Source organism: Bombina bombina, chromosome 1, assembly GCF_027579735.1.
Source record: "Bombina bombina isolate aBomBom1 chromosome 1, aBomBom1.pri, whole genome shotgun sequence".
Classification (NCBI taxonomy): Eukaryota; Metazoa; Chordata; class Amphibia; order Anura; family Bombinatoridae; genus Bombina; species Bombina bombina.
This window is the reverse complement of record NC_069499.1, coordinates 1077825622-1077844430: the sequence shown is the minus strand read 5'-3', so window position 1 is coordinate 1077844430 and position 18809 is coordinate 1077825622.

Below are 18809 nucleotides of genomic sequence, written 5' to 3'. Positions count from 1 at the left end.
GTGAATATATACACACACAAAACGACCAAGGGTATGTATATATATATATATATATATATATATATATATATTACTATATTCTCAGAATTTATGTTTGCTTATCTGATTTATGTAGAGAATCTTGTCTCCAACATCCCATGATGTATCCTGGCTTGGTTAATTATCTATCTTAACTAATTGAACCAAATGTTTTCCTTTGTCTCTCTCTTAGATGTATTGAGCAGTGAGGGGGCCTGTAAATCTATTATCCATTTTGGGCAGGAAACCCATATATGGGCATACACATCTGAGGGTTACATAATGCTAATATTTACTTTGAAGTGGCCCGTTGGTCCTATCTATACAAAGGTCTAAATCTTTTGTTCTTTCCTGTGTAACCAAGAAGAAGGGTGGGGGGGTTGGTCTGTTATGGCTACAGCCCATACAATTCATGTCAGAGGAGACATTACAAAATTTATTTTATACATATGTAGTTTATTTAATGCTATTTACAGATACCCTGACAATAGGCTACTAATAATCTGAATTTGATGGCAAGACAGGAGGCTTCATATTTATCATTTTTAAAGCACCTACAGAAGAACTTCAAAACAAAATAATCAATTTCAAAATTGTCAGAGTCGAAGCTCTGATGCCCCTCTTGAAAACCCTGGGGGAGGAGGGTTCTTTTAACCCTATTTTACCTCTGGAGAGGAGGTTCTATCACCCCTATGTGAATAGCCTTGGGGGGGGGGGTTATAAGCCATCGGGCTAAAGTTATGCCCCTATGTGGGACTGGGTGAGATAGGGCCTTCCCAAGCCAATTGTGAGGATAAAAGACACTCTAATACTGAGAAAGAGAGTTAGAAGTCAGAGTGGCAGGGTTAGAGCAAGGGATACCTCTGTTAAGGTTGATTTAATACGTCAGCAATGGCTGATTCAAAGAAGGCAAAAAAATCTACTTAGAAGAAGGAAGAGGATAGGAAAGTGAGAGACACAAAGAAAGAAGGAAATCATCCTCAGATGCCATGTCAAAGGGACAACTAGTGAAAACTAAACCCTCAAGATTCAGACAGGAATGCAATTTAACACCTTCCTAATTTACAAAAAGCAACAAATTAGCTTACTCTCTAGGAAAACTAAGAGGAAGGCTAAAAAGCTAATATCTAAGCCAATTAACCGCCTCTTATCTGTGTGCATTCTGACAAATAAAGATTGAATCCTGGAACAAACTCAGGACCTAGGGTAAAGGAGCCCTACTTAAATCCACATGCTATAATTTCGTCCTTCTGTCAAAAGCACTGAGACAAGGGAGAAACCTTTCAGAGATTGAGATAAAACATTCCCAGAGAAAATATAACAGAGATGGATATGCAAAACTGGAGGGAAACAAAGGGAGATAGACAAAATACATTCAGATGAAAAAAAGAATTCAGGCATGAACAGATAAAAAGCTTTGAGTAGTACTAAGAAAGAAGCTGGTTATTACAGAACAGATTAAACAGTACCCCTAAGTTAGATGTCCAGGGAGGGGCGTGATGCCTTTCAAAGTCGCTTGTGGGCAAAAGCGACACCGATTCTGGGTTGAAAGAGTCTGAAGCATGGGAGACAGCTCTGGAGTGTGTCAGAGTGGGCTTATGATCCGCCTCAGAAGAGGGGGGGGGGGAGAATTCCTTGAGTGCAACAGCAAAGGCCAAATTGATATGAGCAAAAAATCCTCTTTAGAAGAAGGATGGGGAATTGTAACAGTTTGAGAGATCTAGGAATAGAGAGGGATTCCTCTACAGACGTCAATAAGAAAAATCTGTAACATTGTACACTAGATTTTTCTTTGCATAAATGTTTTGTAGATGATCCGTAAATATAGCCCATCTGGAAGAATTTTAAAGAAAATGTATAATTTATATTTAAATAACATTGCGCCAACTTTGAGATTCCTAACCAAGCTCCACAGTGTCAATATACACCCATGCACACACATATATACACATACATAAGCATACATAACATGAACATGAATACACCTAGACATGTAAATATATATACACACACGGCACATGCATTTATGCATCTACATATGTAAACCTAAAAACAAGTATAGGAACACACATACACATATATGTGAATATATACACACACAAATCGACCAAGGGTATGTATATATATATATATACTATATATATATATATATATATATATATATATATATATATATATATATATATATACTGGTATATATACATATATATATATATTTATATATATATATACACACAAAGACATGTATACATAAACACACACACACTGCACAAATATTCAACACATATACTATTAATGAGACCTAGGCATGTGTGATGCATATGCTATCTGCACACAATAAAGCCTAATGACGGTTAATAAACCCGGTTTAGGGGTTAATAGGTTTATTTGGTGTTTGCGATATGTGGTGGGCAGTTTAGGGGTTAATACTTTATTTTAATGTTGGTTATATGGGTGGGCAGTGGATATGGGGTTAATAAGTTTAATAAAGTATTTGCGATGTGGGGGATGGCGGTTTAGGGGTTAATAGAGTATTTTATGGGTGTTAGTGTACTTTGTAACATTTTTGTTGAGTTTTGGGAAACATTTTTGTTTCGCAAAATCCATAACTACTGGTCTCTGATCGCAGAATGGATCACTGCGGTATAAGCTATAATGCTAGCATAATAGCCTGCCCGAACAACTTGATATACGGGTGAGCTGAATATTTCACATTTAAAAGGCTAAATATATAGGCTAAAATGCCAGCGGTATAGCTGTACCGCCGCGACTTGTAATACGGGAGACCTGCCATTCCGTGCCAATTTTTTAGCGGTATAGCCGTACTGCAAAACTTGTAATTTGGCCCATAGTACATTTAAAAATAAAAGTGATTTTACAAGTGTCTTAAAATTGCACGCTCTATCTTATTCTTGCAAGTTTAATTTGGACTTTCCTATCCCTTTACATTATTTTATTTATACATCTAATTTTTGTGCACTACATTTTTGGTAAAATGTAAAAGTTATATACTTAAAGTGTCTATTCTTAAAGGGACATGAAACATTTCTTTTCATTCTTGATTCAGATAGAGCATGCACTTTTCTTGGTATTCTTTGTTGAAAAGCATACCTACTGAGTCTGTTTGTTCTGAATCTGCACTGTTAGTTTTTTTTATAGATTAGATACTTTAAAAAAGTTTCTGCCACCGGCAAACATTTCTTTTTAATTAAAACCAAATATGCAGAGAAATATTCCCACCAAGAAGGGCCCTGCTCTCTTAAAATGTGTAATTCCTTTATAAATTGCAAAACAAAACATAGCTATATTGCTTAGCACAGTATTTCATCATGGAACCAGCTGCAGCAAATATCAGCATCTTGATTGCACACACTATTCCAATTGTTCAATCAACTACTCAAAGCAAGGGTATAAAAAGCCCAATCTCATTGACAGGTGTATGCTTGAAAAAGGCTGCTGTGTCAGCCGAAACGCGTTGCAATACACCTGTCAAGGACCGTTACTTGGCCATACAGTTCTACCAGTGCTATTTTTGAGCACTTCATCTTGCCATAGAATCCTTATCACATGAGCGCAGTAAGACTGCAATCATCAGCTTACGCTGCAAACACCACTCTGGGTTACATCACGGTAATTAAACCTTTACAAATCCCAGCAGGAAACCAACATCGGATAACTTTGTTTAAAGTTTCTTCAGGCACTTGGATTAAAACATGTGCCACATCTTCACAAAGCACGGACACGGAGCTACGCATTGGGTTTGATAAAAACCAGCTGCAAATATTATACATACTAAAAACACTTATTGCACGTTCAATACTAACAGTGTCAGGCAATCCACTCCTTTCAGGCTGTTATATTATACAATTTAAAGCTGTAAGTTTCATTGTTTTACCGAAATTGGTTACACTTGTACTAAGATTACAGAATGATATTCTTACAAAGTGTACTGGAATAAGCTATGTAACTATCATCCGTTTTGCCTAATATAAAACAAAAAAAGGGAGCGTAGAGCATAATTTACCGCCACTGCAACTCTAAATACCAGCGGTGCTTACAGACGCGGCCAGCTTCAAAAACATGCTCGTGCACGATTCCCCCATAGGAAACAATGGGGTAGTTTGAGCTGAAAAAAAAAAGAAGCAGCGTTCAGCTCCTAACGCAGCCCCATTGTTTCCTATGGGGAAACACTTCTTAAGTCTGCACCTAACACCCTAACATGAACCCCGAGTCTAAACACACCTAACCTTACACTTATAAACCCATAATCTGCCGCCCCTGCTATCGCTGACCCCTGCATATTATTTTTAACCCCTAATCTGCCACTCCGTACACCGCCGCAACCTACGTTATCCCTATGTACCCCTAATCTGCTGCCCCTAACACTGCCGACCCCTATATTATATTTATTAACCCCTAATCTGCCCCCCCAACGTCACCGCCACCTACCTACAATTATTAACCCCTAATCTGCCGACCGGACCTCACCGCTACGCTAATAAATGTATTAACCCTTAAAGCTAAGTCTAACCCTAACACTAACACCCCCCTAAGTTAAATATAATTTTATTCTAACGAAATAAAATAATTCTTATTAAATAAATTATTCCTATTTAACCCCTTAACGACCGAGGACGTGCAGGGTACGTCCTCAAAAAAAAGGCAGTTAATGCCTGAGGACGTACCCTGCACGTCCTCGGTGTGGAAAGCAGCTGGAAGCGATCCTGCTCGCTTCCAGCTGCTTTCCGGTTATTGCAGTGATGCCTCGATATGGAGGCATCCTGCAATAACCCCCCTTGGCCATCCGATGCAGAGAGAGCCACTCTGTGGCCCTCTCTGCACCGGACATCGGTGGCCGGTATCGTTGGTGGGTGGGAGCAAGTCTGGGAGGCGGGTGGGCGGCCATCGATGTACCCAGTGGAGTGGAGGGGGGCGGGATCGGGGGCGGGAGGGGCGGGAGCGCGCACGGGAGCGCGCGCGTGCACGGGGGGCGGCGGGCGGGCGCGTGCACGGGGCGGGAGCGGGAGGGAACCGCTACACTACAGAAAAATCAAGTTTAAAAAGTACTTGAATTAAAGTGTAAATAACAGCTAATTGATGTGGAAGGGGTGGGGGGTTGATCTTGGGGGGGGGGGGAAGCTACACTGCAGAAAAGGGTTTTTATTTTAAAAAAAAGGCACATTATTCACTAAACTGGGTACTGGCAGACAGCTGCCAGTACCCAAGATGGCGCCCATTAAGGCAGAGGGGGAGGGTTAGAGAGCTCTTTGGTGGGGGATCAGTAAGGCTGGGGGCTAAGGGGGGATCCTACACAGCAGCATATGTAAATATGCTAAAAAAAAAAAAAAAAAAAAAACCCAAATATAGCTTTTATTTTAGTACTGGCAGAGTTTCTGCCAGTACTTAAGATGGCGGGGACAATTGGGGGGTGGGGGAGGGAAGAGAGCTGTTTGGGAGGGATCAGGGGGTCTCATGTTTCAGGTGGGAGGCTGAGCTCTACACTAAAGCTAAAATTAACCCTGCAAGCTCCCTACAAGCTACATAATTAACCCCTTCACTGCTAGCCATAATACACGTGTGAAATGCAGCGGCATTTGGCGGCCTTCTAATTACCAAAAAGCAACGCCAAAGCCATATATGTCTGCTATTTCTGAACAAAGGGGATCCCAGAGAAGCATTTACAACCATTTGTGCCATAATTGCACAAGCTGTTTGTAAATGATTTCAGTGAGAAACCTAAAATTGTGAAAAATTTAATGTTTTTTTTAATTTGATCGCATTTGGCGGTGAAATGGTGGCATGAAATATACCAAAATGGGCCTAGATCAATACTTGGGGTTGTCTACTACACTACACTAAATCTAAAATTAACCCTAGAAGCTCCCTACATGCTCCATAATTAACCCCTTCACTGCTGGGCATAATATATGTGTAGTGCGCAGTGGCATTTAGCAGCCTTCTAATTACTAAAAAGCAACGCCAAAGCCATATATGTCTGCTATTTCTGAACAAAGGGGATCCCAGAGAAGAATTTACAACCATTTAAGCCATAATTGCACAAGCTGTTTGTAAATAATTTCAGTGAGAAACATAAAGTTTGTGAAAAAATTTGTAAAAAAGTGAACGATTTTTTGTATTTAATCGCATTTGGCGGTGAAATGGTGACATGAAATATACCAAAATGGGCCTAGATCAATACTTTGGGATGTCTACTAAAAAAAATTATATACATGTCAATGGATATTCAGAGATTCCTGAAAGATATTAGTGTTCTAATGTAACTAGCGCTAATTTTGAAAAATAATGGTTTGGAAATAGCAAAGTGCAACTTGTATTTATGGCCCTATAACTTACAAAAAAAGCAAAGAAGATGTAAACATTGGGTATTTCTAAACTCAGGACAAAATTTAGAAACTATTTAGCACGGGTGTTTTTTGGTGGTTGTAGATGTGTAACAGATTTTGGGGGTCAAAGTTAGAAAAAGTGTGTTTTTTTCAATTTTTTCCTCATATTTTATAATTTTTTTTATAGTAAATTATAAGATATGATGAAAATAATGATATCTTTAGAAAGTCCATTTAATGGTGAGAAAAACGGTATATAATATGTGTGGGTACAGTAAATGAGTAAGATGAAAAAAATTACAGCTAAACACAAACACCGCAAAAATGTAAAAATAGCCTTGGTCCCAAACGGACAGAAAATGGAAAAGTGCTGTGGTCATTAAGGGGTTAAAGCTAAATAATAATTATATTGTAGCTATTTTAGGATTTATATTTATTTTACAGGCAACTTTGTATTTATTTTAACCAGGTACAATAGCTATTAAATAGTTAATAACTATTTAATAGTTACCTAGTTAAAATAATTACAAAATTACCTGTAAAATAAATCCTAACCTAAGTTACAATTAAACCTAACACTACACTATCAATAAATTAATTAAATAAACTATCTACAATTATCTACAATTAAATCAACTAAACTAAATTACAAAAAAACAAAACACTAAATTACAAAAAAAAAAACCCACTAAATTACAATAAATAAAAAAAGATTACAAGAATTTTAAACTAATTACACCTACTCTAAGACCCCTAAAAAAATAACAAAGCCCCCGAAAATAAAAAATGCCCTACCCTATTCTAAAATAAAAGTTTTACAGTTCTTTTACCTTACCAGCCCTTAAAAGGGCCTTTTGCGGGGCATGCCAGAAAAGAATTCTGCTCTTTTGCCTGTAAAAAAACAATACAATACCCCCCCAACATTACAACCCACCACCCACATACCCCTAATCTAACCCAAACCCCCCTTAAAAAACCTAACACTAAGCCCCTGAAGATCTTCCTACCTTGTCTTCACCATGCCAGGTATCACCGATCCGTCCAGAAGAGGGTCCGAAGTCTTCATCCTATCCGGCAAGAAGAGGGCATCCAGACCGGTAGACATCTTCATCCAGGCGGCATCTTCTATCTTCTTCCATCCGGCGCGGAGCGGGACCATCTTGAAGCAGCCGACGCGGATCCACCCTCTTCTAACGACGTCCTAAGTCCGAATGAAGGTTCCTTTAAATGACGTCATCCAAGATGGCGTCCCTCGAATTCCGATTGGCTGATAGGATTCTATCAGCCAATCGGAATTAAGGTAGGAAAAATCTGCAGTTGTGGTTCAAATTATTAAAACTAGACTTATCCCTTCTTTGCAGGATACTGAGTCTTGACAAATACAAAGTACCCTTTTAAATCTACTAACTGCAATTAGTTATGGTTACCAAATACCTCTGATTTAAATATTATACATATATTTATCAATCACGTATACTTCACCAAAAATAACCAACTCGATATTTCAGCTTCCAGAACTTCTTGTTTCACCTCATATGAAATAAGGGTATTGCAATATGGATAATAAAAAGGTAGCCCAATTTTGCTTATAGTAACTGTGTCCCAATGCAGCAAGTTATCAGTCCAAAGTTCAGCAAATATTCAGCCAGCCTCCTTTCTATCCTTTTGCATTCAGGTTATATCACGTGATACTCCCCTCCCTTTATTATTCTAATCATTGGTGAAACTATATGATAGGCCCTTCTGAAGCTTGTCTCTGATTCGCCCTTGCAGAGCTTGTCTCTGATTCATCCCTGGATCTGAAGATCTCATAGGTTATTTTGGGAAACAGCCATCTATCTTTGGGCTGTGAGACCATCCCTGATCTATAGGTGGCAGCAGACACCCAGAAATGCAGTCCCAACCGTCAAATATTTCTAACAGTCTAATTATTTAACCTTTAATCCTAGCATTAATAAACCTCTCTTGTCAGCATCTATGTTTTATTTAACATAACAGAAAATGTACAATTTGACACCAAACACCAGTATTTACACCAGTATTTCTATGTTAAAATAGAAGATATCCATGTATATGGCGAATATTCATAGGACATCTTGCTGTCTGTAAAATAAAGAAAGAATGTTGTTAAAAATGTCAAACATGGGGGGGCGTGTCTAACTAGCAGCAGAGATGGCTGCTATTTTTTATGGCTGAGCAGAAGAGTTTATAAATCCGCTATTTATTACTCAGAAGATTGGTGATCTTGGGCACTACTTGGCATTAAAGGGTAATCCGAGAGTTACTGAGCAGATCACACTATTTTTTTGAGAGAGATTTCAGCCCGGAACACCTTAATTGATGAAGTGCGTAGCGGAGGTCATTTAGTGGCCTAGGCCTTCATTTCGCCCTCCCTATATTCCTATGGATCTAGGATTAACAGCTAGATACGCTGTATAACTTTTAAATATCTGTACCAGTGAACCGTCAGATGCAGCAAACATTACAAACTTTCAATAGATAATGGAACCGAGATATGTATCCCTTTTGGGGGAGGTAGAACGTATATTCCAAGATTTCCTTATATGTCTTACAGAGACCCTGCACTTTGAATGGGGGAGCGCCTGCAGCAAAGTGTCATTGAAATTGCCTAACCCAGAGGAAAAATCAACCTTACAAGTGGATTCCCACCGCATCAAACCAGAGGTCGTTGAAATAGTGTACCAGGCAGAATGTACAGCGACAGTCCCACAGGGCAATAGAAACTCCATATCGTTGCATGACACAGACGGCAGTGGTGCGCAGGGAACAGGAGCTGCTAAGATGAGCCGTGAGATTGTAACCTGGACTTCACTTACCAATCAGCCCAGCTCCCAGATCCCAGGCCTGAGACGCGGACACAACAGGAGGAGAGATCGTTTGGTGGAGGTGCTGTTCACTCAGAGCCGGAGCCCACAGATGCTGGGAGCCGGTACAGGCGGGGGGACGCAGCTCACCCGTGGTGGACTATTAGGTCCCATCTTGAAGCAGCGGCTACACGAATTTGAGGGCGCTCGCTACACATTATATGAGCCCGAGGCCAGGGCCACATCCACGCTTGTGAGGTATCTCAGTGAACTTTTTGATCTGTCCCTGTGTCCCAGATCAGGAGTGGGGTAACACGTTATCCAGCTGGCTAGGAGTCAAGTAAACACTTGGGGACAACTTGCTATTGACTCCCACACTCCGGGACATATTGTTTTTTTTTAGACCTATGTCTCAAATTCATTTTTCCCCACCACTATGTCTATTAGCGCTCTGTGTTGGTCATGCAAGTTGATACCTGTAAGGGGAATGTCCATTATGTTACACGAGAGAGCTAAGTGTACCTTCATTTAAATTACTAGCTTAGTCTGTACTAATTTACTGTTCATGTATGTCACCAACCATTCTGCATTGCTGATATTCAATATGTTATTTATACCGGCTATAGGAAAGTAAAAGGGGTCAACACCATACATTTTCTTTACCATGCTCCTATGTGATTTTGTCTTTTACCCTGATTGGCAGATGATGAATATAACACAAGGAAGTTTTAATGAGCAACCTTATATATACCATAACCCAATGATTTAAAATTTCAAACCCTGAGGTTTCATTATATGCTTCATATATCTCAAATATGTAAAAATATTGCAAAAATAATTTGGTGATTTATTTGGGCACGACTGATACTGTAGTTAGCTATTATTGTGTGCACAGTTGAGTTGTTTTTTTTTTTTTTTGTTTGTTTTTTAAAATGTGAAGCTGCCTTTCTTATTTATTCAGTCCTCCTTCAAATGTGTATATAACCGTGCATGTCCTCAAAACTTCACTGGATCAGGGGTTATTGTTTTGATCTTTCACATACACACTAATTAGATGTATACCCTCTTTTGCCATAAGTAAATATTTGGCCTATAGGTAGATATTAGATGGTTCCCTATTTTAATGTTGTGCCATATGCATTACTATTGCAAATAAGTTATTGCAGATTGCCATCTACTGCTCTGAATTTTTAAAACATATATGATTGTAAATATCTAGCTGAACTGCACCTATGGTTCTTTCCAGTCCCATATGGTTACATCCAAAGTTTATAAATTTATTTTCATGTTTGATATGTTGACGGTTGATAAGTTTTAGGGCCCATAAGTGGCCTATTAATACTATAAACCTCCTTCTATAGATCCTAATGATTCCATGAGTGGTCCAAAAGTGGCCCTATCTGTTTGGAGGAGATAGAAAACTGAGGGTCCAAGTTATATATGTTATACGTATACATTACCTTATTGTCATATAGATTGCTAAATGTATAACCTTATATGTATCTCCTGTACTATTACGTGTATGCATCTTTTACCCTCAATAAAAATTAAAGTTTAAAAAAAAAAAAAAATTTAGGACCTAAAAAAAAAAAAAAAGTCAAACATTTATACATCTATTTTGCAGTATTTATCAAGCCCAGCAAATATTTATCTAATATGTTACTATTAGTCACTGCTTCTTAGGTCCACAATACACATTTTTAAACAGTATTTAAAATTATACAGGTTGTATTTTAAAAATGAATTTAACAGCTGCAATTTCAAATGTTGAAATCTTAATTTTTGGCTTCTATGCTCCCAAGGAACACATGGCTGGGTAGGATGCGTATGTAGCTCAACAGGGGATCATTTAACATGTAGATGGTAAAAGCTACAATTCCTTGAACATGTTTGTAGATTCAATCATTCCCACAGACAGACCATCTATTCCCCACAGGGGGCCTGAGAGTTCATTACCCATCTTGGGTAGGAAACCCATAAATGTGCATATACCTCTGAGGTTCCATCATGCTAATATTCACTTTGAAGTAGCCCACTGGTTTTATTTATACAACAGTCTAAGCCTTCGTTCTTTCAGAAATAACTATGCAAACAATTTCATTGATGAATGAGAGGGGCAGCCAAGAATCATTTGGCAGAGTAAATACAACCGCTGTAACCAATTTCATGTATAATGAATCCTGTGGTCTTAACAACCATATATATATATATATATATATATATATATATATATATATTAAATAATATATATACATATATATATATATATATATATATATATATATATATATATATATATATATATATATATATATATATATATATATATATATATATATATAATTTAATAATCTTCACAGATACCCTGACAATAATAATAATAACTAATAAAAAGGAATCTTGATATTTATGTGATGTTATCCACTGGAACACTTTATATTCTTGAAATTTTAGTAGAATCTATGGTTTATTTACAGGTTTCTGCCATTGTGTAAATAGTTTGTAAACAAATTCAGTAAATGGTGTTCATGCTGCTGCCAGAGGGCATTCTGGGTTACTTATGCAAAACTGAAAAAGAAGCAGTCTGCCAGGAACAAGCATCAATAGCTTGTTCTATGGCACGGTTACCAGCTGGAAGTAGCTTCTTTCTGCCCAATTGTGCTTTTCACAGAGGAAAACTTTCCTGTAGTATATCAGTCTGATCCCGCCGCCATGGACAGTCCAGCCCCGAAATACCAGGCAATTCTCCTCTGAACAAGGAAAAGGCAACCCCAGATAATCGTTTCGGCCTTCTTTGGGCCTCGTCAGTGAGGTGCAGCCATATTCCTCTAAGCACATTGGGCAAGGAGTCCACGTCTGGTTTCCCCCATCACCCATAGGGAGACTATCCCCAGGGTCATATTTACATAAGCAAAACAGAAAGAGATGCAGTCTACCAGGAACGAACAGCAGCATCAATAGCTTGTTCTATGGCCCGGTTACCACCTGGAAGTAGCTTCTTTCTGCCCAATTGTGCTTTTCACAGTGGAAAACTTTCCTGTAGTATATCAGTCTGATCCCGCCGACATGGTCAGTCCAGCCCCGAAATACCAGGCAATTCTCCTATGAACAAGGAAAAGGCAACCCCAGACGATCGTGTCGGCCTTCTGTGGGGCTCGTCAGTGAGGTGCAGCCATATTCCTCTAAGCACATTGGGCAAGGAGTACACGTATGGTTTTACCCCATCACCTATAGGGAGACTATCCTCAAGGTCATATTTACATATGCAAAACAGAAAGAGAAGCAGTCTGCCAGGAACGAACAGCAGCATCAATAGCTTGTTCTATGGCCCGTTTACCACCTGGAAGTAGCTTCTTTCTGCCCAATTGTGCTTTTCACAGAGGAAAACTTTCCTGTAGTATATCAGTCTGATCCCGCCGCCATGGTCAGTCCAGCCCCGAAATACCAGGCAATTCTCCTCTGAACAAGGAAAAGGCAACCCCAGATGATCATTTCGGCCTTCTTTGGGCCTCGTCAGTGAGGTGCAGCCATATTCCTCTAAGCACATTGGGCAAGGAGTCCACGTCTGGTTTCCCCCATCACCCATAGGGAGACTATCCCCAGGGTCATATTTACATAAGCAAAACAGAAAGAGATGCAGTCTGCCAGGAACGAACAGCAGCATCAATAGCTTGTTCTATGGCCTGGTTACCACCTGGAAGTAGCTTCTTTCTGCCCAATTGTGCTTTTCACAGTGGAAAATTTTCCTGTAGTATATCAGTCTGATCCCGCCGACATGGTCAGTCCAGCCCCGAAATACCAGGCAATTCTCCTATGAACAAGGAAAAGGCAACCCCAGACGATCGTGTCGGCCTTCTGTGGGGCTCGTCAGTGAGGTGCAGCCATATTCCTCTAAGCACATTGGGCAAGGAGTCCACGTATGGTTTCCCCCATCACCTATAGGGAGACTATCCTCAAGGTCATATTTACATATGCAAAACAGAAAGAGAAGCAGTCTGCCAGGAACGAACAGCAGCATCAATAGCTTATTCTATGGCCTGGTTACCACCTGGAAGTAGCTTCTTTCTGCCCTATTGTGCTTTTCACAGAGGAAAACTTTCCTGTAGTATATCAGTCTGATCCCGCCAACATGGTCAGTCCAGCCCCGAAATACCAGGCAATTCTCCTCTGAACAAGGAAAAGGCAATCCCAGACGATTGTTTCGTAATTCTTTTATTAGAAAAATAATCATATATGCATATATACAAAATAAAATCATAATAACAAATGCAAACAAAATATCTCTTGTTACAAAACTGAAATATTGACCCAAATTTTTGTCATCAGAAAAAAATCAAAATGCAAACATTAAACTTAAATAATCACACAAAATAAAATTAATCATATTTCAAATACAGACAAAAACAAACTGGAGGAAAAAAACAAAAAAACCTAAATAATCCAATCCTTCCACTTCTTTGTCTTCCAGATGCCTTCAGAATCTAATTCCCCATATCGCCTCCTATCAAAAGAAAAATACAAAAACAACTTCCCACGGATCATACCCACACAATTACCTACAGTAACTACCTCTTTCTTAAAAATCAAAATATTACGCACATCCCACAACACCTCCTTCACACAACATGCCAACAACCATATCAATCTTGCTTTCTCCTTTTCCACACCACTTCCACACAAACCATACATCATCATATTAAAAGTAAAAAACTGCACTCCAGTCAAACCCTTAATCATCCTTTTCAAACTTCTCCAAACATCCCTAGCATACTCACAATTCCAAAACAAATGAATAACACTCTCGCTTTGAAAATAACCATCTCTAGGACACACTTCTGAAGCCACTAAACGACGCATTCTCTGAAAATCCCTTGTTGGCAAACACTTATGCACACTCATCCAACTAATATCTTTCTGCCTATTCATCAAATACTTATTACACACATTTTTCCATACCAACACACATTCATTTTTATTCAAACCCCCAATCAACTCAAGACCTTCCTTCTTCTCCAACATTTTCAACACCATTCTGTTTGCACACCACATCTCCCTACTAACATTCTCCAAACCATATTTTTTAATCCAACATTCCACCCTTACATAAAACCACAGAACAGCAAAACATACCGGTTTCTTTCTATCAATCTCAAATAAACCATATCGTCTTAAAACATTTCCACAAGCATACTTTACCATACAACCAGCCATGCTATCCTTACCACTCAGAACCACACACCTACTAAAATATTTTACAGCCAAAAATCTCTCCACATTTGGAAAACCCTTACCACCAACATTCTTACTCTTAACAACAACATCTCTTTTCAAACGCTCCATACCAGAACTCCAGAAAAAAGAAAACAACACTCTCAAAATTCTCCGAAAAATCCTCTCAGGTGGCGGAAAAACTAACGCCAACTATAACATAATAGGGATCAAAACTGATTTAATAACTAACATTTTTCCTTCCAAAGATAAAGTCCTTAAAGACCAAAACTGAAGTTTTCTACTCACTTTATCAAAAACATTCTCCCAACTTTCCAAGCCTTTCAAATCCACATCAAATTTCACACCCAACACCTCAATTGCACCTTCAGTCACAGGCCATCCACAGGAATCAATCTCCTTATCATTACCAAAAACTTTAACTTTACACTTATTCCAATTAACTCTGAAACCACTTGCCATACAAAAACATTCAACTAAAGTTTTCACCCTCCTCAAACCAGCCTGAGTCTCACATACCACACTCACATCATCCATATACCCAATCACTTTTAAACACCTTCCATTACTACCAGGAACACTCACACCTCTAACTAATTTATCCTTCCTCAAACTAGTTAATAATGGCTCAATGACACATACAAATAACACAGGAGACAAAGGACATCCTTGACGCACTCCAGATTTAACACAAAATTCATCAGTCAAAAAACCATTAACCTGGACTTGACTCACAATATCACTATACAAACATTTAAACCATCCAATAATCTTACCAGAAAAACCTAGACGTTCTAAAACATGAAACATAAAATCATGCACTACCCTATCATACACTTTTTCAAAATCCACAATAGCAACAGCAACAGACCTCATCCTCTCCCTCACATACCACAGTACATCACGTAGTAACAACAAACTTTCAGAAATCTGACGCCCAGGAACAGCACACACTTGCTCTTCACCCACAACCTTACCAATCACTCCACGCATTCTATTTGCCAACACCTTTGCAATAACCTTATAGTCAACATTCAACAACGTAATCGGCCTCCAATTCCTCAAATCTCTCTTATCACCCTTTTTAAATAACAAAACAATCAAACCTTTCCTCATTGAAACAGGCAAAACATTCATTCTAAAAACAAACTTACAAACATCCAACATATCCACCCCAATCAAATTCCAAAAACAAGTATAAAATTCAACAGGCAAACCATCACAACCAGGTACCATCCCATTCTTAAAACTCCTAACAACCTCTGCAATCTCATCCAAACTTATATCCCTTTCTAACAAATCATTATCATATTTTTCCAACTTAACCTCAATGTTTTCCAACAACTCCTTTTCCAATAAAACATCTCTTGTTTTTTCTTTATACAGCTCACTGTAAAACTCATGAACTTCATGCAAAACACCATCCGTACCATTAACTTCACACTCAACCTTATCAAAAACACTAACAAAACCAGTCTTTCCTTCAAAAGCTTTCTTAAAAAAATATTTACTACAAGACTCATCCTTTTCCATTTTCTCCAATCTTGCCATAAAAACAATTTTCTTTCCTTTTTCATGCATACACTTTTTAATTATCTTTCTTGCTTCAGCAATTTCCTCATGCACATCAATACCACAATTTCTCAATTCATACAAATACAACAACCTCAGATACCATTTATCATACAACTGCCTTTCCATTCTAGCTTTCTCACAGCCTTTCTTAATAAAAAACCTCTTTATTTCCACCTTCAACCATTCCCACCACATAAGCACATTACTAAAATCACATTTTCTTTCACGCCACCTTTCATACATCCAAACAAACTGATACTTAAACTTCTCATCTTCTAACAAATCCACATTCAGTTTCCAAACACCCTTACCATACTTGATCTTCAAATCACAATTCACCTTACACATCAAAAGAGCATGATCCGTAAAGGGCATCCGCTTTAAAGAAAAATCATCAACACATAAAAATTTAGATAAAAAACAAAAATCAATTCGAGATTTTATCCCTTCACTATCACTAAAGAAAGTAAAACCCTCCCCTGAAAAAGAAACAGACCCGAAGGCATCCTTCAAACCGAAAGATTGAAGCAAATCAAGTAAAAACTTCCCTGAGCTATCCACCCTACAATCACTCCCACCCTCTCTGTCCCCATTCTTAATAATACAATTGAAATCCCCAACCAAAAAAGTTGGCTCTCGACCTGGCAGAAAAAACTTTAAAGTTTCAAAATTAAGCAAACGTTCTACCCTATTTGGAGAAGCATATACATTAAACAAACGAAAAACTTTCCCACAAAAACTAAAACTAACCAAAAGTACCCGACCTGGGACAATATGAACTACATTAAGGATAGAAAAACTAAACCCCTTAAACAGTCAGCATCACTTGTAGTATCTGGATCTGCACCCTTAACTACTGGAAGATTCAAATCAGGACTCTCCCATCCATCAGAATCCGCATCTATTTTTCGCTTGGAGGCAGATTTTTTCCCTTTAGTGTCCATATCCTCCTCAGAACTAGAGGACACAACAGCAAACCAATCAATGTTCAAACCAATCAATGTTCTCCAATATTCCTCTAAGCACATTGGGCAAGGAGTCCACATCTGGTTTCCCCCATCACCCATAGGGAGACTATCCCCAGGGTCATATTTACATATGCAAAACAGAAAGAGAAGCAGTCTGCCAGGAATGAACAGCAGCATCAATAGCTTGTTCTATGGCCCGGTTACCACCTGGAAGTAGCTTCTTTCTGCCCAATTGTGCTTTTCACAGTGGAAAATTTTCCTGTAGTATATCAGTCTGATCCCGCCGACATGGTCAGTCCAGCCCCTAAATACCAGGCAATTCTCCTCTGAACAAGGAAATGGCAACCCCAGACAATCGTGTCGGCCTTCTGTGGGGCTCGTCAGTGAGGTGCAGCCATATTCCTCTAAGCACATTGGGCAAGGAGTCCAGCGCTTCTCTCTTTTTATTTATGCAAATTATGACACTTAGGGAAGTCTCCCTAAGTGTGATGCGGGAATCCAGACGTGAACCCGTTGCTCAGTGTGCCTAGAGGGATATTGTTGCACCTCACTGACGAGGCCCACAATAGGCCAAAACGTACGTCTGGGTTTTGTTGTTTCTCTCGTTCAGAGAGGGATTGCCTGGCATTTCGAGGGTTGGACTGTACTGTGAAGTCAGGATCAGACTGATATACTTCAGGAAAGTTCTTCTCTCTGAAAGGCACTTGTTGAGCAAAAAGAGGCTGCTTCTTGGGTGGTAACTAGCCATAGAACAAGCTATTATGCTATTGTTCGTTCCCAGGTTGAGTGCTTCTCTCTTTTTATTTATGCATTCTGGGTTACTGTCTGCGAGGTGAAAATGTTAAAGTGACTATACTATGTATTACGGGAATCTGCTGTGGGAAAAAAAGGCAGTGAGGTTAGGTGGGGGCCGTAGTTAAATTTACCTGCCAAGCTGTGTCAATACGCTCGCCTAACATTGCGGCCGCGGACCTGAATACGATCTCCATATTTATTAAAAAAAAAGCCGTCAAAAAGCCTTGCACCAAGTACGGGGCGATGAGCAGTGGACTGTTGTTAACTAGCAGTCATTGATCTCACTGCTATTCGGCTTTTTACCAACTTTATTTATACCCTGTCACTAAACACAGCCACTATACTAAAAGGCTTAACCCCATATCCCGCCGCTCCTGGACCCCACCGCAACTAAATAAAAGTATTAACCCCCATTCCGTCGCTCTCGGACTCAACCACAACTAAATAAATGTATTAACCCCTAAACCCCTGGCCTCCCACATCACTACCACTTACTAAGCCTATTAACCCCTAAACCACCAACCCCTCCACATTGTCATAAACTAAATTAAGCTATTAACCCTCTTAACCTAACAACCCGCTAACTTTACATTAAAATTACAACATCCCTATCTTATAATAAATTTAAACTTACCTGTAGAATAAAAACTATATTAAACTATTAATTAACCTACCCTATTATACTAAAATTACATTAAACTATTAATTAACCTACCCTAACTATTATACTAAAATTACATTAAACTACCAATTAAATTAACTATATTACATATTTAAAAACCTAACCCTACTCAAATTATTTAAAAAATAAACGCTGTTACAAAAAATAAAAAACACTAAGCTAGAAAAAATAAAAAACGCTAAGTTCCAAAAAAATAAAAAACACTAAGTTACAAAAAATAAAAAAACACAGTATCAAAAATAAAAAAGAATTACACCTAATCTAATAGCCCTATCAAAATAAAAAAACCCTAGCCTACAATAAACTACCAATGGCCCTTAAAAGGGCCTTTTGCGAGGCATTGCCCCAAAGAAATCAGCTCTTTTACCTGTAA